The sequence below is a fragment of the Pantherophis guttatus genome, chromosome 3 (genome assembly GCF_059756535.1).
Source record: "Pantherophis guttatus breed Tessera chromosome 3, ASM5975653v1, whole genome shotgun sequence".
NCBI lineage: Eukaryota > Metazoa > Chordata > Lepidosauria > Squamata > Colubridae > Pantherophis > Pantherophis guttatus.
The window spans coordinates 18,812,211-18,836,520 of record NC_142065.1 but is presented as its reverse complement, the minus strand read 5'-3'; the positions used below and the strand labels follow the sequence as shown (position 1 = coordinate 18,836,520).

At 40.5% G+C, this 24,310-nt stretch overlaps 2 long non-coding RNA genes across 2 annotated transcripts in view; both read left to right on the top strand.

Moving 5' to 3' along the window:
- LOC117674809 (uncharacterized) overlaps window positions 1-5,225 on the top strand; it is a 58,702-nt gene extending 53,477 nt beyond the window's left edge. The window contains exon 4 of the long non-coding RNA XR_015733636.1: window positions 4,919-5,225. This is a non-coding gene — a long non-coding RNA (uncharacterized LOC117674809). The remainder of the gene's footprint in view (window positions 1-4,918) is intronic.
- Window positions 5,226-8,885: 3,660 nt separating this feature from the next.
- LOC132711227 (uncharacterized) lies at window positions 8,886-23,822 on the top strand. The gene is made up of 3 exons (XR_009622058.2): window positions 8,886-9,029; window positions 12,059-12,188; window positions 23,445-23,822. It is a non-coding gene; the product is annotated as an uncharacterized LOC132711227 (long non-coding RNA).
- Window positions 23,823-24,310: the final 488 nt, after the last annotated feature.

Below are 24,310 nucleotides of genomic sequence, written 5' to 3'. Positions count from 1 at the left end.
GCTCCTTCATAACAGACAAAGAAGAAAACAAAGTCAGAGCAATGTTATCATTCCATACATTGCAGGAATATCTGAAAAGGTCAGGAGGGTTGTCAACCAATACAACATATGTTATGCTTTAAACCCAGGAATACATCAAGACAGAAGCTTTTCCATCCCAAGGACAAAACACCAAGACACAAGCAGAGCAGTGTGATATATGCAGTACAATGTAGCAAGGCATGTGAGACCTGTATATTGAGGAAACAAAACAACCACTTCTCAAACACATGGCACAACATAGGAGAACAAAGAGGATTCAATAGTCCATTTGCATCTGAAAGACAAGGGTTCACTCTTTTGATGACAGTAAAGTTCACCTTCTGGACAGTTACAACTGAAGAAGCTTCTTGGATGAGAAATGAAACATTTTCAAACAAAAAACCAAGAAAGTCCAGCTGCCTTTTGGAAAAGGCACCTTTGGGACAACCAAGATCAGGATGATTGGGAATCTCCATAGATCTTATAGCAACTCCAGACTGGGAAGGGCCATTTCTTCACATTTGAAGCTATGTGGTTAAGATACACACAAATCTGAGTTCTTTGAGCCTAATAGTACCCGTTTAACTCAGTGGTGAAATCCAATTTTTTTTACTACCAGTTCTGTGGGCGTGGCTTGGTGGGTGTGGTGTGGCTTGGGGGGCATGGTTTGGTGGGCATGGCAGGGGAAGGATACTGCAAAATCTCCATTCCCACCCCACTCCAGGAGAAGGATAATGCAAAATCCCCATTCCCTCCCCACTCTGGGACCAGCCAGAGGTGGTATTTGCCAGTTCTTCGAACTACTCAAAATTTCTGCTACCAGTTCTCTGAATTATTCAAAATTTCTGCTACTGGTTCTCCAGAACCTGTCAGAACCTGCTGGATTTCACCCCTGATTTAACTCATTTAGGGGGGGCAATCTCTAAACTTTCTAAAATTCAAGGTGATTCTTCCACTTGGATGGAAGTATAAGGGTAAAATGGGACCTTAATCTTCTGCAAGGCTCATGGTACCCATTTTAGTCTTGCCATTCCAGTGGCATTATGAGGTCACTAATAACCAGTAGAAGCTGAGTAGACACTTATTTCTGGTGTTTGTGTGTGTGTTGAATTTGCAACACACACACATATCCTTTCCAGTTGCAAACAAGTCCACTAAGGTAGGGCTTGTCCTAGAAAAGAGTTTGTGGCTTCTTGTTCTAGAATGCATAATTTAGGCTTAAATTTCAACATTTATTAGCATTGAAATAGTACACTAATGGTACACTAGCCTACCATTTATTTTTATCCTTCATGCTTCATTTCAGCCACAAACTAGCTCAGGGGTTATATTTTAATTTAAAGACATACACGGGAATTTGGAAATAAAAAATAATAATTATGCAGAAGTAACTGCTTAGAAGAGAGAAAAGGATATTATTGCTCCAGTAATACACTGGGAATGAGATTTGTCATTAAATCAGGTTATTTTCCCCAAGGTATCATTTAAAAGGGGAAACTGGGAAAGCATTTAAAAATAATCTTTTTTTTTTTAATGATATGTTCCCCAGAAAGAAAGAATTAGGAAAGAGCAGGCAACATCTGGGTGAATTTGCACTTTAACACTCAATATAACTTTTTTTTTCATACCAGTACATAGACAAATAAAGTGTCTCAGGAAAACAACATATTTCAAGACTGTTTCTGTTCAATTCTCCTGGTAAAATTTACTCTGCTAGAAAGGTTGTGAGTTACAAAGGTTTATTTGGGTCATCATTCACAGTAGCAAGGATTGAACAGGCCTGTCCATTCCTTTCAATTTAAAGAGTGGAAGCCTCTAAATTGCAATGCTAGTCCATAGATCGCATTACAATGTACACCGGCAATGATTTTGAAAGGTGAGAGGCAGTTGTTTCAAAGTTTGCATTAAAAGGAAATGGATTATACTGCCAGAATAACCTTTGCAACTCACCAATTCATTATGAGATGCTGAGAATGACCATAACACTCACAAAGGTCTGGTTATAAGGATATGTGCGGTTCAGCATATCTTCAAGGAGGCGCGGGTTTATGAATTTAGAAATAAACTTGTTCTCTTTTTCCTTTATGTGCTTAAGAATGCATGCATATTCCTGGATTATTTTAAAATTCCCGAAAGTTACATATTTACAAATTAAATGGCTTAGCATATTTGAGGGGTTCTTGGTGTTCTCTGAGCTTTCGTATGTATGTATGTATGTATGTATGTATGTATGTATGTATGTATGTATGTATGTATTTATTTATTAGTTCGATTTATATGCCGCCCTTTTCCGGAGACTCAGGGTGGCTTACAATGCATTAAGCAATAGCCTTCATACTTTTGTATATACCTGCTTAGTAAGGCTTTCGGGGGGCCCCAAGCGGTGTTCTTTTTTATACAAAGTCAGCTTATTGCCACAAACCGGGTCCTCATTTTATCTACCTGGAAAGGATGGAAGGCTGAGTCAACCTTGAGCCTGGTGATTTTTGAACTTGCAGTAATTGCAGGCAGCTGGTATTACTTAACAGTGCATTAGTCTGCTGCACCACCAAGGCTCTTGTTTTCTTGCAGACGTTTCATTATCCTAACTAGGTAACTAGGTAGCTAGGTAACTAGGTAACATCATCAGTGCTAGTAAGGAGTGCTGTTTGCTATCAGTTTATATTCTGGTAGCTTGCCTGTCAGTGTTGGTGGAGTGGTCTTAGATATGCTTTTGGGCTGTTTACTGATTTACTGATGTTGGTTGGGCTGTTTACTGATGGCTCTTTGGCAGTTTTCTTGATCAGGGTATTGCTTACTTGATTGTTGATCTGAAGTTAACCTTGGACTTAATCTATGCTGATCTGGGTGCTGATTAAGGTGGAGAGGTGCTGGAGTGTTTTTGTTCTCTTTTGGGCTGGATGATTGTCTCTTTTGCATAGTTTATAGATGTTGTTAATGTCTATGTGTCTATTGATGACTGATTTGTCAGAGTGCCAGGCTTCTAGAAATTCCCTGGCATTTTTAGACTTGGCCTGGTCTAGGATTGTTACAGGTTCCGAAATAAAAAACTCCAAACCTTGATGATGATGGTTAGAAGATGCTTTATCGGTAGAGACTGACATCCATAAACAATGAAAGGAAATATTGTTGGAGCTATTGCTCTGTATTCCCTGCCACCTTATAAAGTCTTGTGCCTAAGCAGCCCATTAAAGGAGCCCCACCCTTCTATCCATGCTCCTAATCCATGGGCTATCCACCCACCCACCTCATTCCTACCTTCTTCCTACTGCGTACAGGGAATGTCAGCAAGCTACAATCAGCCCAAATCAGCCCCAGTCCTGCCCGCACTTTCAGCTCTTTCAGCCGCAGTCTTGCCAGCACTTTCAGCTCCCAGTTCAGGCCAGCACTTGCAGAGCTGCTAGGCTTACTCCTTCCCTCCGGGAGCCTCCCATCGCTAGGAGATGCTTACAATCCAACAGCTGAGAAGGCTGCCGGCTGCCTTGTGACATCATCCTTCCCTTCAGGAATGAGAGTAGGCGGTAGCAGTGGCTGGCGGCCTCCTGGAGGCAGTAGGATCAAGGTTAGCTCGGTGGGCTGTGGCAGTGCCAGCCGTGCCGAGGCTGACAGTTACATTTTTCCAATTGAAACTAGGGTTAAATCAGTGTATACATTGTGAAATTAAATTTTTGTCATGTCTTTTGATTGCCAGTTGGTGTTCATGGATGCGTTCTGCCAGTCTTCTGCCTGTTTGTCCTACGTAGTGGTTGTTGCAGTTCTTACGTTGTATGTCTTAGATGACTCCTGTTTTTTCTTCTGGGGTTGCTGGGTCTTTTGGTTTGCTTAGAATGTTTTGAAGGGCTTTAGTTGGCTTGTGTGCAAAGCTGTTTCCCTGTGGTTATAGTAGTCTGTTGGTGATTTCTGAGATATTCTTGATGTATGGCAGTGTATTAGCATATTTCCCTATACTCAAATAAGTCTGAACCATTATCCACCATGCCCTTTTTAAGTCCCAAAGCAACTTCAATGGGTTTCACTGGAAGCTTCCTTTGACTGCAAAATCTGAACCCTTTGCACCACCTCATCTGATGATGAATTGAAATAGGCGTTGTGGAAATTCTCTAGGCAATTTAGCATCTCCAGATGCTTCCATTGTAAGTGTAATGACCAGGCTCAGGATTTCTGAGATGGAATCTGGTGTTAGAAGAAGCTGTTCTAACTAGAGAATGCCAACCTTAGGAGGACAAAGTCAGATGTCACGTGAGGTTGATCAAACACAGGCATCATTTGAGCAATGGGAAAAGTCAGAGGAGGATGACACAAGACTTCTCAGCCCGCATACCAGAAAGTAGAGAGGAAACCAGAACAGCAAAGGTCAATGAGGCTCTTCACTAAACAAAGAAGTAGACCTTCTGATTATATATTAGAATTATAAAGTGTAAGAAATAATTCTGACTGTGCTGCCTTTACTGGAGACAGCTGACAAAAACAATTTTAAAATATTTTAATGAAAAAATTTAATTTAATTTAATTTTTTTAAAAAAATAATTAAAAAAAATATTGACCAAAACAATACAAGAGCACACAATAGATACAAACTCACGGTAAACCGATCCAAACTAGACTGCAGAAAATACAACTTCAGTAACAGAGTTGTCAACGCCTGGAATGTACTACCTGACTCTGTGGTTTCTTCCCCAAACCCCCAAAACTTTAACCTTAGACTGTCTACTGTAGACCTCACCCCATTCCTAAGAGGTCTTTAAGGGGCTTGCTTAAGTGCACCAGTGCACCTACTGTCCCTGTCCTAATGTTTTCTTTTATTCATATCCTTTTCATGTATTTATAATTATGTTTACACTTGTATCTGTCATAAAATACATGCTTGACAAAAAAAAATTGTGTATGTCTACTCTAGAACCTCTGACCCTTGAACTGGCTGAAAACCTTACTCTGCCTCTTCGAAACCTGGATTGACTTTGGATGACTCTTTTCCATGCTGCTATTTCAAAACTAACTTTGAAAGTAAGGCTTTGTTTTGGTTATATTTCTTTGCTTCATTGTTAATCCTTCAACCTCAAAGAACAACCGATAATCTCCTGAGAAATTTTTTGCATGTGCCACTGAAACGTGAAGCAGGACACTAAGACTGGCCTTTGCACGTCCTTAGACGGGAAAAAAATGTGGCTGCATTCATTAAACATCCTTATTCTAGTACGAAATTACCCTTTTGACCACACGCTGAATCATTAATTGCTATGAGGTTTGCTAAAAGTGATCCAGCTACACATCTCTTTACAATTTAATGAAATAGTGTTCAATTTAAGAAATACGTTTATTTAATGAAGAGAAGCATGACCAGGCAACACAACTGTATTGAATGGGTATGTGTATCCCATCTTCAAAAGTTACCATGACAAAATGCTTTGCTCTTCCATGAAATGAAGTAAATAAGACATAGAATCCTAGGGTTGGAAGAGATCTTAGAGGTCTTCTATTCCAACCCTAAGAATAAAACAGGAGAACCTATATCATCCTGGTCAAATGGTTGTCCAGCCTATGACTGAAAACTTTCAGCAGCCTCAACTCCAGGATTAATTGTTGATTGGTTGTTGATTGATTGATTGTTCCCACTCTCAGAAAATTTCTCCTTACTTCTAGGTTGGATCTTTCCTTTATAAATATATAAATTGATAAATATATTTATAAAGCTATGAGAAAGTTTTGGCTTCATTAGGAGGTACAAACAATCATCTTTTACTTTTAAAAATCAACTTTGTTGGTCGGCTCGGGCTGGGATCTATAATGAAGGTCAAATGGAAACAGAAAAATTAACATAGTACATTAATATTGCACAGAATAACCGATGAGATGTTTTAGTTAAGATTTTTTTCTCTTTTTAAAAAGGTGTTTAGTTACAGATACTGACTATAAAACTGAGTCTAACTATGAATATGAATATATCAAATTGGCTAAATATATGCCAGGGTTATTTTTCTTTTTCCTCATTGGCAATAATCTCCCAATTATTTCTCCCTTTCCTTTATTTTTATTTTTTATCAGCTACTATCCATAAATAATTTCAGTCTTAATATTTAGAAGCCAGTTCAATTTAAAATTGCTCATGTAAGGGAATGATCACTTTTAATAGACTTACAAAAGAAATGCAGATCTTTATTTTATCAATTATTAGTGTAATTAATATAAATGTTTACGTATTAGTTCTTCACCTCATATAAATATTATGTGACTTTGCATTTTATATAACAATGCAGGTTTGAGATGAATAATTAATGATTAATGGGGGAATGCAATAGACAATTAAAATAATGCTAGGTTTTCAATATCATTAGGTGGTGTATATCCAATTGTAATGGATTATAAAAACAGAAGATGCATATTTAATTACATAAATCATATTGTCCAATAAATAATGTTTATACTTAAATAGTACTTATTTAACTTAAAATGAGATTTGATTTCAGGCCAAATGGGAAAAAACACGGACAAATTATTCTGTCCTTCCTTCCTTCCTTCCTTCCTTCCTTCCTTCCTTCCTTCCTTCCTTCCTTCCTTCCTTCCTTCCTTCCTTCCTTCCTGTTATGTCCTGGTAGGGACAAACAGACTGAGGCAAGACAGGTTCTTTGAAAGCTAACAGGATTTATTGGTTAACAAGTGCGGTTAACACTTTTGCTAGCTTTGGCGGCTAGCAAGGCTGCTCGGCTAACAGGAGCAGCGGCTGTCAGCACTCTGACAGCTACTTATATACTCACGCCAGAAACGAAACAACCAATCAGTGCGCAGTGGCTTCTGTGGACCGACGTGAAGCCTGGGACGCAGCACTTCCTTCCTTCCTTCCTTCCTTCCTTCCTTCCTTCCTTCCTTCCTTCCTTCCTTCTTCAGAGTTGATTCCTGGTGACCTCCTGGAGAAGTACTTACAGTTTTCTTGGTAAAATTTGAGAAGTGGTTTGCCACTTTGTCTTTCCTAGAGCTAAGAGATAATGTCTAGCTCATGGTCACCCAGTCTAAATGGATACCAGAATTCGCAGTTTCCTTGTTTCTAGCCTGGTTCTTTAACCACTACATCAAACTAGGTTTCTCCTCCTTACAAATGCTTAAATATCACTCAAGTGAAATTCTATGAGAGATTAATGGTAAGATCTTAACATACTATTAATTGATGTATTAGTAGTCCCATAGATAAGAGTTTCTGTAAACTAGATTGAAACTCTAGAAAGAGAGTAGAAGAGAACGACAAAGAGGATTAATGGACAGGAGGCTAAAACATATGAAGAACGGTTGTAGGAATTGGGTATGTCTAGTTTAATGAAAATAAGGACTATGAGTGATAAAACAGCAGTGGTCCAATACCTAAGGGGCTGCCATGAAGAAAGGGGGTAAACCAGTAGTGGGTTTCAAAAAAATTTACTACCGGTTCTGTGGGTGTGGCTTGTGGGCATGGCATGGCTTGGTGGACGTGGCAGGGGAAGGATACTGTAAAATCTCCATTCCCACCCCAATCCAGGGGAAGGTTACTGCAAAATCCCCATTTCCTCTCAATCAGCTGGGACTCGGGAGGCAGAGAATAGATGAGGGCAGGGTCAGTCAGAATTTTTACTACCGGTTCTCTGAACTACTCAAAATTTCTGCTACCGGTTCTCCAGAACTGGTCAAAACCTGCTGAAACCCACCTCTGGGGTGAACCTATTCTCCAAAGCACTTGATGCCTGGACAAGAAGCAATGGATGGAAACTAATTCTCTCTCTAAGGAGAGAAGCAACTTAGAACTAAGGAGAAATTTCCTAACAGTGAGAACATTAATCAGTGGAATGAGTTGCCTCCAGAAATTGTGAGTGCTCCAACACTGGATGTTTTGAAGAAGAGATTGGTGTCAGCATTCCAGCGCTGGCATATGAAAGGAGGGGAGAAGCTTGAACTTTTGCCTACTTAATTCCTTTGAAGATTCTGTTTCCTCGGAGATGGGAGGAGGGGGGACATTCCTGTGATTTGACGGAGATGGGATGAGGAGAGTGGCTTGGAAGATAGCCAATGAGACGCAGAGAATTGGGGATCGGAAAGGGAGGGCTTGGGGGGGCCAAAGGTCAGTGCTGAATGCGAAAGAGCCAGGGACAGATCACTATGCTCAATAAAGAGAAAATTTCCTCAAAGATCAGCAGTTTGAAAATTCATTTATTTTGAGATAGCATCGAAACCTGACAATTGGACAACCATTTGTCTGAAATGGTATAGGGTCTCCTGCTTGAGCAGGGGTTTGGGCTAGAATACCTCTAAAGTCCCTTCTAACTGTGTTATTCTGACAAGATGAAGAAAAATATCTGGAAGCAAACAGTAGCAAAATACATCTGTCTTATTGACAAAGAAACTACTTGGACATGTCCATTTAGTCACTAAGACTCTAATTTGATTTGAAGGAAATTTTACATGTCAAAATGTTACTGCAATAAATATCTGTGGTTTTTTTTCCCTCTCCTGATGCAATTTATGAGTGATCTGAGGCCATCCCCTTTACAATGTAGGTGCTTGATCTATCTAGTTTCTAGCAGAACATACAATATCATTTGTAGGTGTAGATAAAACTGTATATCATTTTGCATTGGCAGAAATGCTTTCATAGAAATAGATACTCTTCTCAAGATTTAACAGCAACCCCAACCTGTGATCCATCTTAAGAAAGAGGATGCAGTCACAACCAGAACAAATTAAATATCACACCTTTCCACTGAAGACTATTATTATTTCTTCTAGAATCCTACCCCAAAATAAATATTTTCACCAGGAATGTTTCTTTATGTACATATTCCCTTGGAGTTTAGGGAGAGTTTTGCAGACTTATGGATTTTTCTTCTTCTTCCATGCAGAACAGACAATACAGTCTATTTCAATCTTTTCCAACTGGGTGCCTTTGGGATTATAACTCACAGAATACCCATGTAGTTTGAAAATTCTTGGACTTCCAGTTCAAACACATAAGGAAATATCAAGTTGGGAACAGCAGTCCTCTCTGAGAGGTACAACTTTGTGATGGCATACATAGAAAGCTGAAATCCATTAACAATAATGGCAGTGTTTAATGTTCAGAATCTTGATAATATATAATTGATAAATAATTTGGAGTCTGTGCAATTATTTCTTTTGGTTCTACATGAAGGAGGCCTTTCAGGAGGGCTGTTAGACAGGTGGGAGTGGGATATTGAATTGTGAACCACCCAAATTCATTTGCTGAGATGGACAACTATAGAAATCAAATCAAATCAATCAATCATCTGGTATGTTACCCTACAGTTAGTCCTCAATTTACAGCCACAATTGGGACCAGAAAATTCATCATTAAATGATGTGGTAAGTAAGTGAGACATCATGTGACATCACCTTATTTTGCAACCTTTTCCCACGGTCACTAAGCAAGGCATCATCACATGATCACAATTTGTTTCCCCTTTGACCTTGCTGGTTAGAAGCCAGCTTGGGAAGGTAGAAAATGGCAATCATGCGTCCCTAGTATTCTGCAACCATCCGAAATACATGCCAATTGCTAAGCCCCCAAATTGTCAATCACATCACTTACAGGGATGATAAGGCAGTTATTAAGTATGAGGACCTTAAGTCACTTCTTATGTAACTTTGAATGGTAGCTAAACAAATGATTGTAAGTCAAGGGCTACCTGTATCTTCTTTGTATGTAGCATTCTATGTATAAGAGCAAACACAACAAATTAATATATCTCATGTCTATCACCCAAGATTATAAAGGCTCATCTATATATTGTCTTTTTAAACAGGTAGATAACTCCTTGATATTCTTTGGTTCTTATTTTGGCATTACTTATGTCCCAAGTTATCCCAAACCCAGCTAGGTATAAAGATATATATTACTCTGCTTTCAATTCAGGACTGATAGAAATACTTATATTGCAAAATTATTATATTACACACAAGAGGAAGATTTTACAAGATGGATTCCTTTCAATAGCTCCAAGATAAAAATCTTTTTTTTTTTTAAATCTTGGTCTGAAGACCTCTTGTATTTGAAAAGCTGTCCGTACACTTAAAATTTGAAAACAATATGAGAAGTCAGGAAAAGCCTTGGGTTATCTATGGACCGTTAGGCCGTGTAAAATAGATACTTTTTATAGCGAGGTATATCTGCAGAGAGAATATCAGGTCAATTGGTCAAAGCGTTGCACGGAAGCCCTGGGCGTTTGAAGTATGATTAGACTTTCCTTTGAAAATCAGACACAATGAGAAAAGGGAAAGGGAAAACTGAGTCAGCCCTTCTCGACTCTCGAAACATTGTCTTGCATTATATTCAGCACAACTGTGTCTCAAACCTATGACTTTTATAAGACTCTGAAGATCTGGCTGTTCCCCTTCATTTGGTTGTGGAGATTAGGTGAACTCTATTGATGAGGGCTGTGAAAATATTTACAGACCCCTCACATCCTGGACATAAACTGTTTCAACTCCTACCCTCAAAATGATGCTATAGCACACTGCACACCAGAACAACTAGACACAAGAACAGTTTTTTTCCCGAACGCCATCACTCTGCTAAACAAATAATTCCTTCAACACTGTCAAACTAGTTACTAAGTCTGCATTACTATCAATCTTCTCATCATTCCTATCAACCATCTCCTCCCACCATCTCCTCCCACTTATGACTGTATAACTGTAACCTTGTTGCTGATATCCTTAAGATTTATATTGACTGTTTCCCTATGACTATCATTAAGTGTTGTACCTTATGATTCTTGACGAATGTATCTTTTCTTTTATGTACACTGAGAGCATATGCACCAAGACAAATTCCTTGTGTGTCCAATCACACTTGGCCAATAAAGAATTCTATTCTATTCTATTCTATTCTATTCTATTCTATTCTATTCTATTCTATTCTATTCTATTCTATTCTATTCTATTCTATTCTATTCTACTCTACTCTACTCTACTCTACTCTACTCTACTTTACTCTACTCTACTCTACTCTACTCTACTCTATTCTTTTGATGATGTGGATTTTTGTTTTCGGGTATTGTTTTGTTTTATCTAGGTCATCATGTGTTGCATAGTGTCACAGGGATTTTAATGTTTATATGCCACCCATGGTCACTGATGTGAAAACAGCTTTATAAATTCTTTAAATAGTCAAGAAAGCTATGAAAGTTGTTCTGGAGAGCACTGGCATAGAAGGCATTCTGTCTCCTGGCCCCATATTTCATTCTCAAGTAACACTGTAGAGTTCATGGCTCTCCATTTTGAAAAATGTTGATCTAATGATGCCTAACAAAAAATATGTAGTTTTATAGATTTTTCTAAACACTGAGCATGTGAAGATAAACGCAGCTCTCAAGAGGGCATGCTTTTCTGCCTAGGAATGTCAAAGAAGGCATCCAAAAGGACAGGCATATGAGAAATTGAGAAGTTTGGATAAAGGGCCTCTTGTGCACAAGTTAACAGGAAAGGCAGCCTTTTAAATAGTCATATTTAAGAGGCCATGTTAAGAGCCATGTGGTGCAGTGGTTAGAATGCAGTACTGCAGGCTACTTCTGCCGGCTGCCAGCAGTTCAGCAGTTCGATTCTCACCGGCTCAAGGATGACTCAGCCTTCCATCCTTCTGAGGTCGGTAAAATGAGGACCCAGATTGTTGGGAGCAATATGCTGACTCTGTAAACCAGCGGTGAAATCCAGCAGGCTCTGACAGGTTCTGGAGAACCGGTAGCGGAAATTTTGAGCAGTTCAGACAACCGGCAAATACCACCTCTGGGTGGCCCCAGAGTGGGGTGGGAATGGAGATTTTGCAATATCCTTCCCCTGCCACACCCACCAAGCCACGTCCACAGAACTGGTAGTAAAAAAACTGGATTTTACCACTGACCTGGATGGGATCATTTTAACTGGTACTCCATTACTACAAACACTGATCAGCATACAATCTGTCTGTAATTACCAAACTGAAGGTTCTTTACCTTCAGTTCACCAGCTACATTTAGACAGAAAAGCAAATCTAATGAATATCCTGTTGTCTTTATGGATCCAGATACAATCTTAGAGAGGTTGACGGTTATCACAGAAGTCTAATCTGTTCCTTAAGGCTACCGAAGGAGTGGATGATAGTTATTTTACAAACAACTGAACTGGCATTGAAGAGCAGAGCATTCAGGTTGGAGGTACAAATCCCTTTGTCATCTTCATTTTTCAATCAATCAGAACAGAGCTGGAGGGGATCTTGGAGGTCTTCCAGTCCTATCCCCTGCTCAAGCAGGAGACCCTATACAATGTGAGACAAGTGGATGTCCAGTCTCTTCTTAAAAACCTCCGGGGATGAAGCTTCTGGACGCAAGTTGTTCCACTGGTTAATTGTCCTCACTGTTAGGAAATTTCTCCTTCATTCCAGTTTGCTTTTCTCCTTGATTAGTTTCCATCCATTGTTTCTTGTCTTGCTTCCTGGTGGTTTGGAAAATAAGTTGCCCCCATCTTCTTTGTGGCAGCCCCTAAAATACTGAAATACTGCTTTCTTAGTATTTTTCTAGTATTTCCTTAGCCAAGCTACAAGAAAACCAGTCATCAGCCTGATTGCTTTTCCTGGCAATGACCAATTTACAGTCTCGCATCATATCTACCCTGATAGCGATTGCTTCAATGCTCACTGTCACTCCCAAATACCATGGATATCACCCATCAAATTGTCTACCTGGCTTTCTTGCTTGCTAACAGTAACAAAGTTTTCTGCATCATTACTTTACCTTGCATTTCAGTAAATTTCAATTATTAGCACTGGCAATGTTGCCTCTTCTGGGGATGAAAGCTGTGAAATGAACATCTAGTGACACTTCTAATAAATTTTGCCAAACTAATTACTAGAATGGCAGAGTTTCTTTAGCTTTATTATTAATGTACTTTAATGATAGTAAGAAATATTCTCTTTGGATTAGATTTCACACACACACACACACATATTGGAGAATGAATTTCAGATCTTTTATTGAGAAGCAACCTTGAAGGACATTTTTTTTAAAAAAAAATAATAATGTATACAACAAGAAATATAAGAAGCAGGGTTTAGAGACATTCAGAGAAAAACTGATCTATGTCATAATGGTTAAAAGAAAACCAGACAGCAAGACGTATTTGCTTGAAAGTACATTTAACTTCTGAAGTCTTTTTTTTATAGGGCATCCAAAACTAGCATTTATCATTGTAACCAGAGGCAATCTTCACATAACCTGCAATTTTTATCACTTTTATTACAATACGTTGGGCTAAATACCTAAAAGGCTAGAACTTTCTGTTTCCAGACTAGAGGCACTGTGTTTCTAACTTTAGACTCATTTGAAACAAAACTAATAAGAAGCACAACAATAATAATCCTACTTGCACAAATATGTAAAAGCCAAAGAAGTGATATTAACTTTTCAATTAAAAGCAAACCTAAAATGATGGTGTAAGGCAGGGGTGTCAAACTTGATTTCATTGAGGGCTGCATTAAGATTGTGTTTGATCGCGGGGGGGATGTGGCCAGGGGGTGTGGCTAGCTAAATGTCACTCATGTCAGGGGCACCTGTGGTGGACTGAGCGCTCTGCTAGCGAAAATGGCCTCCCGAACTCTGTTTTCGGCTGTGATGGCCTCCTGCAACCCTCTGCCAGTGAAAATGGAGCTCAGGAGGGCCGCCTGTGGACTTCTCAAGCTCCTTTTTTGCTGGCAGAGGCACCCTGGGCCAGTCCTTTGCTGTTTCCAGGGCAGCCCCATGGGCCAGATCTAAGCACCCAGTGGGCCAGATCCGGCCCCTGGGCCTTGAGTTTGACACCCCTGGTATAAGGAAATTACATGGTGGAATAATGGCTCAATAATCAGGACAGAGCATACAGGATAAGTAATTTTTTCCTCCCACTCAAACTATTTTTTCGAATTGAATCTAATGAGAAGCACAACTAGTGACAGACAGAGAAGCTCTGCATTACAGGTAGTCCTCAACTTATGACCACAATTGAGCCCAAAATTTATGTTGCTAACTGAGACAGTTGTTAAGTGAATTTTGCCTCATTTTGCGACCTTGCCTGCCACAAATGTTAAATGCATCACCATTGTTAAATTAGAAATTTGGTTGTTAAGTGAATCTGGCTTCCCCGTTGACTTTGCTTGTAAGAAGGTCACAAAAGGTGATCACATGACCCCCAGGACACTGCAATTCAGGGGTGGGCTGCTGGAAGTTCGCGGGGGTTTCGGAGAACCTCTAGCTAAGATTCTGTGCAGTTCGGAGAAACCCCAAATCTCACTCCTGGCTGGCCCTGCCCACACCACCCCATCCCTCCCAGGAGTCCCCATGTGGCCCGTTTTGGATGCAGGTAAATGCAGGGAGTGCACGGAGCTTTGGGGAGGCTGAAAAATGGGCCTACCGGAAGTTTGGGAAGGCCAGAAATAGGCCCATTTCCAGCCTCCAGAGGGCCTTCGGAGCCTGGGGAGGCCATTTTCGCCTTCCTGGAGGCTCAAGAAAAGCCTCTGGAGCCCAGGGAAGGCAAAAACGCCCCTCCCACCATGGTGCAGGAGTCCGACTAGGCCACGCCCACCATGGCCAGACCCACTCACCAACTGGGCAGAGAACCCCTTGCTGCAATTGCCATAAATATGAACCAGTTGCCAAGCGTCAAAATTTTGATCACATGACCATGGGGATGCTACATGTGTTTAGTATGAAAAACATTTTTTTCCAGTGATGTTGTAACTTCAAATGGTCTCTAAAGGAACTGTGGTAAGTTGAAGACTACCTGTATTCAATTTGATTAAAAAATTGGGCTTTAGAAAAGTGGAATGATTTTTGTATAAATGTTCATGGATGAATTAACACGTTCTTATTGTGTTACAAGTTGGCTAAAGTTCCCGTCCTTCAGCGCAAGTAATCTCTGCAGGGTCTGCAGCATCTCTGGTGTGTTGCACTTCACTTGTCCTTTAAAAGGCATCCTCTGGAAGCATCTCCCATGAGGCTTCTTTGGGAGCAGGGCTATTATCATTGCAAGAGGTAACCCAGCTCTTGAGAAATGGTTGGAAAATGTCACTTTCTCCCTGGGGGACTTCAGGGAAAATCATCCACCCAATTTCTTTGCCCACAAATTTGGTGGAGAATTTCAAAAGGCCATTTGGCTTCATCTCTAGGTACAATTAAGCATTCTATTTATGTATATATATACTATTTGTAAGCCTCGTAAACATACAGAATATCTCATAGCTGATTACAGTATATTAAGAACCGGGTAAAATAAAAGCAAGTGAAAGACATGGATGTAAAGCAAGAGAAATAAACAGTGAGATGTTTAAGAAACACAAATCATGATCAGACTCTAAATGTTAAGTCCCAAATGTAGAATAAAAATCCGGGTCTTGACTATCTGACAAAAGAAAGATACTTGTTCTGACCTAGGCTCCCTTAAAAAGCAGGATGCAGAGTCTTAGTCCCAGCAAAACCTCTTTTATTTACACGACTGTGAATTCCTTTCATTCATTCATCAAGGCCTGTCCAAACAGTTTTTCAAAGGAATATTTATAAACACAGACCTTATCTCATTTGGAAGGCTGCCAGGTAACTAATTTCCAAACGCAGTACAAGGAAAAACTTGGCTCAGAGTCACGTAACGAACAAATTGTTTCCTGCAAAAGCCCACTCCCCATTTGCTCCTCTTTTGTTTCCTATGGGAGGGGCCAATTACCCCCAAGGTGTGGCTTTACTCCCAAGTCAACCCTGCTTTCTGAGTTGTTCTTGTCTTCTGGCAGCTCTGTGCATGCACACACTGGGAACAGGCTCCAGCTGTTCCTCTGCCTCACTGCTGTCTAGCTCCCTCTCTGCCTCTGACACAGAGCCCTCGTCCGAGCTTTCCTCAGCCCCCAGGACTGGCGCATATTCCTCCCCAACCTCCTCACTGTCCGACTCTGCTGCCAGCTCTGTTGGCCGCCAGCGGGTCACAACAATACTATCAGCACAACTTCACCTCTAGGTAAATCAAAGTTTGGAAGCTACTTTGGAGAACATCTAGACCTACCCAGTATATTTCTATTGTGGTCCTTAAATGATTCATGCAATGAACCACATAGTTGAATCTGGCTTCCCCAATTGGCTTTGCTTATTTGAAGTTGGCTGGAATTGTCATCATCTGATTGCAAGTTGCCACAACTGTCATAAATGCAAGCCAGAGGCCAAGTTTTCCATTTGTGATCACATGACTGTGGGGATAGCCTGACAGTGATAATTTCAAGAACAGATCATAAGTCACATTTTTTCAAACCCTTGGTAACTTTGAACCATTGTTAAATAAACAGTTGTAGCAGGGGTGGGTTTCAAAACCTGTTGCTACTGGTTTGCTTGTGGACACGCGCAAAAGCGTCCCGGCGGGTGGGCGGAGCCTCCCGCTGCTGCCGCTACCGGTTCGCCTGATCTGGGGCAAACTGGTAGCAACCCACCACTGAGTTGTAGCAGGGGTGGGTTCTACTTACCTTTACTACCAGTTCACAACGGTAGTAAACGAACGGTAGTAAGCGAACGGTGAAGTTGCGCAGATTGCTGATTATGACATCTGGGCAGTGAGTGGGGCCTCCCGCCAGTTTTACTATAGGTTCTTGCAAACCGGTTTGAACCGGGGCCAACCCACTACTGAGTTGTAGACTGAGGACTACCTGTTCTTTTTCTTTGTGCAGTTGCTCTATTTTTGTTCTTGCTTTTTTCCTGCCTATCCTTTTCTTCCATTCTATTTTCTTCCCAGGAGCCATCCTTGACACTGCTAACTTAGGCTTTTTCCTCTTTTAGATGCAGAACTCTCATCCTACTTGAATACTTCATTAATTCCCATGTTTTCATCGTTGATGAAACGTAACATAGGAATAGATTGATTACAGTTACTTATTAAGCCACTGTGAATGATCATAATACAAAAGCTAGAGATGCATTTTGGAAAATATATCTAATTTTCTGAATACATATGATCTATTGGGGGTGGCAGGAATACGCTATTAAGCAGAATGGGACAACTTGCCATGGCCAATTGGTCTAGACCAACTGGCCAGGGGACAGCTCACCATGGCCAACTTGCCATGAGACAACTGGCCACAGGACAATTCAACAATTCTATTCAATTATTTAATATTAATTTAAAAATATTTTATTTTTTGTCATTCATATTTCATTTTGTTCCTCCATCTGCATTCTTTCTTTAATGATTCTATTCCACCATTTCTTTGATATTAGTATAACTCTTGTCCTGAGGCAAGTTGCTCTATGGTGAGTTGGCCTTGGTGAGTTGGCCTTGGTGAGTTGGCCATGGCAAGTTGGCTATACCAATTTAGCTGTGATGAGTTGTCATAGACCCTTTCAGGTAAAACAAGTCAAGGAACAGATTCCAGGAATGGTAGTTTATTGTTCTAGGACTTAATAAAATCTTGAAAGTCCATCTAAAATTCTCTCTGTCTCATATTAAATTGAAGCAAGATTATTTTTCTTTCTTTCTCGTGTTTCCTTGAGTGTCTTGACTGAATAATCCTTCACAAAAATCTTCTTTGACAGCTCACTCATACCTTCCCTAGTGCTGTAAATTGGAGACAACTGAATGAGAATCATATCTATTGGATGAGGATGCTTTGAAAATGAACCACTTATTTCAACAATGAGTTTTTACACACACACAAAAAAAAACAGACAAACAGGTACACGTGATAAAAGAATTAGTTATTCCAAGAATACTATTGATCTGGTTGGTTATGATAAAATGACAGAGTTTATTTATTTATTTATTTATTATTCGAATTTCTATACCGCCCTTCTCCTTTCGGACTCAGGGCGGTGAACAGCCAAAATAAAAACATTTATACATAAATACGATTAAAAATAGATTTAAAATAATTAAATTTGGCCCATAGTTTAAAATTTATCAATTTAAAATCCATATCAAAATTTAAAACCAACCATAAAATCATAAAATCAAGAGAGACCGGCTAACTGAAAGAGATGAGTTTTTAGGGCCCGACGAAAGGTCCGGAGGTCGGAGATCACTCGTATCTCTGGGGGTAGATTGTTCCAAAGGGTAGGTGCCACCACAGAGAAGGCTCTCCTCCTGGGGGTCGCCAGCCGGCATTGTCTAGCCGACGGCACCCTAAGGAGGCCCTCTCTGTGGGAGCGAACTGGCCGGTGGGAGGCAATTGGTGGCAGAAGGCGGTCCCGTAAGTACCCCGGCCCTAAGCCATGGAGCGCTTTAAAGGTGGTCACCAACACCTTGAAGCGCACCCGGAAGTCCACCGGAAGCCAATGCAGCTCGCGCAGGAGAGGAGTCACATGGGAGCGCCCAGTCGCTCCCATAATCCCCCGCGCGGCCGCATTCTGCACCAGTTGGAGCCTCCGGGTGTACCCCAAGGGGTTTATAAAGAGTGCAAGGGTAAAACATACACACATATACACACATACACATTTTAAGTTCTTCCAGTTGTAGGCAAATTCAGCTTTGCCTCTAGATAAAATGAAAAGCTTATTCACCATTTCATCAACATTGAAATGAAAGGAATTCCAGTAAGGGATTGGCGGGAAGAGACTGAGGAGAAATTCCTCACAACGTTAACTACCATAATGAAAAACATGAAGTGTAATACATGTCCATGTTTAATTAACCCAGTAATTAAATTATTCCTTTGCTTTTGCTGTATTCAATTAGTTTAGCACTTTCACCCTTCATGCTGTTAGTCATGCAGCTAGCGTTACTATTGCATTCTAATATCCACACACATCCTCTTCCTATTCCTTGTGACAAAATGGATTCACTAAAGAAAAATGTACATGGCCAGCTTTACATTGGTTTTTACATCCTTCTTTCCTATTTTTAACATTACTTTTTTTGGTAAAAAGAAATCTAACAATTGTATTGGTATCCACCCTCTGCATTTTCTTCCCCACACTTAGGACAATCTCGAGGCATAACATAGAAGATTAGGAATAAGATCTGTCTGCAAAATAATATGTCAGTGAAATCATATGACAAGAAATCAGGTGAAAAATTCTCCAGACTATCTCCCCCCCCACCCCCCAAAAAATCTAGAGAAACTCTACAGAAAAATTTTTAAAAAAATCACTTCAGTTCAATTTTGGAATATCAGTTTGTCCTAGTGTTTTTAGTTCTTTGATGAGATGTTTCATTTCACAACTGAAGTGTTTTGTGACCAACTGGATGTTCTCACAGCACCAATTTTTTGGGAATCTGATGGGTTACTAAAATACCTATGCAATCTGGAACTTTAAAAATGAAATTATAATTAGCAATCAAGCAATACAATGTATTAATTAACATTTGAGGTTCATAGCACAAAAGACAATTAAATTACAAGTCGTCTTCTTCTCCTTCTCCTTCTCCTTCTCCTCCTCCTCCTCCTTCTCCTTCTCCTTCTCCTCCTCCTCCTTCTTTCTTTTCTTCTTCCTCTTCCTCTTCCTCTTCTTTCTTCTTTCTTCTTCTCTTCCTTTTTTACCACTTTAGATGTCAAGGGAGATACAAAGTTTTAGCTCTTGCTCTTCTGGTGGCCTCGACCATTGATTAAATAATAAGTGGTTAACAATAATATGCTTAGCACACTGTTAAATTCAATGAAAGAAAGACAAAAGTTCCAAGAAACAGCATATTCAGTTTCATAGAAGAAAACTAAAGCAGGAATTCCAAGGGGTCAAGGAAATGGACATTCAATGAGTTATTTGTTTTACATAGTATTCAGCTACAGAAGGGGAAGGCAGAAAGAGAAAGATAGAAATTCCTGCAACACCACAGAAATCCATATTTTTCAGGCTTTTTGCCATAGCAAAAAGGGAAATAAATTTACAACTTGTAGGATTCACCCCCATTCTCTACACATGTGCACAATGGGAGTTCTTTTTGCACAGGATCTGCTTTGTATGGGGATGAAAATTAAGTAGAGAGAAGGTTTTGGACACAAAGAAAGGGTGGAGCAGAGAGACAGAAAAAATATATTTCCTCTGTAATGTGTGGCTGTATAAACACACCATTCTTGTCTTCCAAAGATTGGTAGTAGATGGATCTTCTGACAGTTGGAAGGGAAAGGGGCTTATGAGTATCTGCTTGCCAGTGCTGCCTGGCCTAATTAGCTTGGTCTACTTCTTGGTTTCCTAAAGTCAGGATTCTCCAGGAACTGGGGTCTCAGATCAATTCATAGGATAGGCCCTTGTCATACCATTTCTTTGCCTGATTCTGGAGCCAGCTATCAGGATGAAATTAGCTGGCTCTCCCAGTCCTCAAAGCCCAACACAGAGAGAACATGGGAAGACTCTGCTTTTGAAATCTAAGAAGGCAATCCACCAGAGGAGCTAAATTCAGTTCCTGTAAGGCCCAGACATTTCCCAGATGCTATTATACTAAGTGAAGGTCCATGATAGGCCTCTGTGCATTTGGGATTCAACCAGGCTGGACTTAAAGATTCTCCAAACTCCTTTGGATTAACAAAAGAGGTTCCAAGGAAGAGCCTATAAATCACTGAAAATCACATCCCTATTCTAATTTTTTTTTTAAATGGATCCAGGGATTAGCAATATTTGTTATCTTATGTGGCTTTTGGTTACATCTTTGGTGATTTTGCCAAGTCCCACAATCAGCAATGTAAATACAAATAGCTAAAGGAAGATGTTTGTCCATTCCCAGTTGTAACAGTAACAGAGTTGGAAGGGATTTTGGAGTTCATCTAGCCCAACCCCCTACTCACCCAGGAGACCTGTACTAGGGAGTCGAACCACCGAACTGCCAACCTTTCTGATCGACAAGCTCAGTGTCTTAGCCACTGAGCCACCTTGTCAGGCTCAGTGTGCAAAGTTCATCCTTGAATTCTTTTAATATCATCTTCATTCCCTGTCGTTACTAGAATTGATGTATACAATGGGATCATGGAAGCGGTGATTGAAAGTAATTGGTCCTTTTGCCATCTAGATCTGTCTGCCAGAGACTCTTTCTAACACATAATAAAAGAACTATTTCGGCAATCTGTGCTTTTGATCTGTTGGTTTGATCATATTCTTAAGATTGCACAAACACTGACTCAAACTGGGGTACAATTTAGAGGGTAGGAGAAAAAAACCCATCCCATTTAAAATAAAGCTGTGTGAAACAGTGCCTTACTTCCTCTAAATGGAGCAAGAAAAACTGCCTTGTAGACCTGGATCTGCAGAGCCTTACCTTGTATCAACAATACAAGCCAGATTCTCAGCTCTTTTGAAATATCACTCTGTGTAAAGCAACGAGGGGGAAAACTATTGGCGATATTACCTTTCAGCAAAATGCTCATTTGATTTAGGAAGCAGCATGCATATAATCGAGTCAGTAACGAAATTAATTGTGAGTACCTGGCATCTCTCCAAACAAACAGCATTCGGTCCTTCGTTATCTCAAATTGCTTCTGTCACTAATTAATCAACTCTTCATTCATAACTCCATAGATCTAGTTCTGCTTACAGTTTAAAGAAATAACGATGAATAAATTAATTATGTTTATTTCTTGGAAAATGTTTTATATAAAAAGTAAAGGGAGCCTATTCCTAAAAAAAGTTGCAAGGTAATGCAATATGAAAAGTATGCAGGGGTGGGCTCCTGGGGGCTTGGCAGAGTTCGGGCAATTCTCTAGACAAGGATCACCGGGGTTTGGCAAACCCCCAAATGCAACCCCTGGTTGGCCACGCCCACCCCACTCCTCCCCTACCAGGAATCTCCACGCAGTCTGTTCATCATTCCAGGTAAATGCAGGGGCCTCGCGGAGGGTCTGGGAGGGCAAAAAACGGACCTACCGGAAGTTCTGAAAGTCTGGAAATGGGCCTGTTTCTGGCCTCCAGAGGGCCTCCAGACCCCGGGGGAAGCAGTTTTCACCCTCCTGGAGGCTCAAGGAAAGCCTCTGGAGCCTGGGGAAGGCAAAAAACGCTCTCCGCCCCCCCCCCTGCTGTGCTCCAGGCAGCTGACTAGGCCATGCCCACCATGGCCATGCCCACCCAGCAATGGGGCAGCGAACCTGTTACTAAAGGATCTGAAGCCCACCCCTGAATATGCAGTTTGAAAATAAGATGCTCAAGAATACAAAACAGTTTCCAGTCTGCATTTTGTCAAGTAGCTGATTAACACATTCATTTGTTTTGTCTTTCCTTCTCCTTTTCTCTGGACTTCCAGTTGGGATTTTATTTATTTATTTATTTATTTATTTATTTATTTATTTATTTATTTATTTAATTTGTATACCGCCCTTCTCCCTTTGGTGTATCCCTTTGTCCAAATCCTGCAGAATAAATCTTTCTGCATTTCCTCCAAAACAAGATGTGCTGGAGAATCTCAGGAAGTGAGTGAGGTTGAGTGTTGGCTTTCTCCTTGCAAAATTTTCAGAAATCCTGAAATTTTGTTTTTGCTCAAGGACGATTAGTAAATTACGGGTAATCCTCAATTTATAACAGTTCATTTAGTGACCATTTGAAGCAGTGGTGGGTTCCGCCTGGTTCCGCCCGGTTCCGCCGAGCCGGTAGCGGTGACGATATGACATCACCGAACCGATTCTGCCCCCTCCACCCCCCCTGCATTATTCTTACTTTTTATTTGGCCCCACCCCCAATCTATTGCTGCCTCCTGAGTCCCAGCTGATCGGCTAGAGGGAAAAAAATATTTAAACTCTTGCCACAGGGCTTCAAAGGGCCGCCCTACAGCTGATCAGTGTTAAAAGAAAACAAATGAGTAGACCAGTGCCTACAAAAATAAATGAGTAGACCGGTGCCTGCAAAAATAAATGGGTAGACCAGTGCCTCCAAAAACAAATGAGTAGACCGGTACAGCTCTGCTGTACTGGTAGACCAGTACCTCTGCTAAATCCTAAGGAATTGTCACATGACCATCAAGCCACGCCCACAAAATAAGCCACACCCACACAACCGATAGTAAAAAAATTTAGAACCCAACCCTGATTTGAAGTTACAACAGCACTTCTGACCATTTTTTACACTTCTGACCATTGTAGCATCCCCATGATCATGTGATTTACATTCAGATGCTTGACAACTGATTCGTATTCATGATGGTTGCAGTGCCTGAAGATCATGGGATCATATTTTGCAATAATAATTTAACAACTGGTCCTCTCCCCTAATGACCGGATGGGTGGGCATGGCCATAGTGGACGTGGCCAGGGGTGTGACAGGCAGCACTCGGCCTCCTGCAGCCCCCTGGGAGAAAAAATGGACCGGGGGGGACATGCTGCCCCCCGACCTGTGTTTTGGGCCTAGTAGGCCTCCCTGAACTTACCTAGGAGCCAAAATGGGGCACGTGGGGACTCCTGGAAGGGGTAGGGAGGAGTGGGGCCAGGCAGCAATTTAACTACCAGTACTCCCAAACAGGCTGAATCCCACCACTTATGTATCACAATATTTTTGCCTTTGTAGAGACGGGTTGGGTGTGGCCTGCGCATGACGCATCCAGCCCATGGGCTGCCATTTTGACAGGCCTGCTCTAGAAGATCTAACTCCAGTGAATCTGGAATTATATTATATGTAGTTGAAGAATCTGAACAATGTAAGATCTCAGATCTCTAAATCATATGCTGACTGCTTTGACTAAGAAAAGAAAGAGTTCAGGAAGAGTTCATGGCTACGTCAACATTACTCTTCAGATAATCTTCATTATCTTCAAGAACCATCAAATAGCAATGCAAAGGAGAAGACTTAATATGGACACCTGCACAATCTTAGTATGAAAAGATGATAAAGTTATCCACTTATGATGGAAGAAAGTATTGATTGATTAAATTTATATCAATCCTACTGCATTCTTTGCTGTCAGTGTTTTTGATGTGTTGATTGACCAGGATATTAAGGATATGCAAAGGGGCCATCTGGGATAAATTATTCAGAGGGTGGGGTTTAAATCAAATAAGAAAAACTTTGTTCTCTTACTTGGAATGATTAAAACTAACATATGAATGAAGAAGCTAGTGGCACAGGCTAAATACGGCTATTGTTTCCTATAAGTGCCACAGATAGAAGAGAATTAGTTTTCTGAAATATTATCTGTCATTTTCACAGAGTCATTCTTGCCATTTTTCTTTTATAATGTTCTGGAGTATTGCTAATTCTAGGGCATTAAGGACTATGCAAAATGATGGTTGGGGAAATGCAGTTTTCTCACATGTACAAACATATAAATAACCCGAGGAACAGGAAAGAAGTTGTTATATGCTGTGCTGTGCTGTAGTTAGAATGCACTGAAAATTTTGGAGAAATTGTCTTCTCTTGAAAGAGTCCAGGAAAAA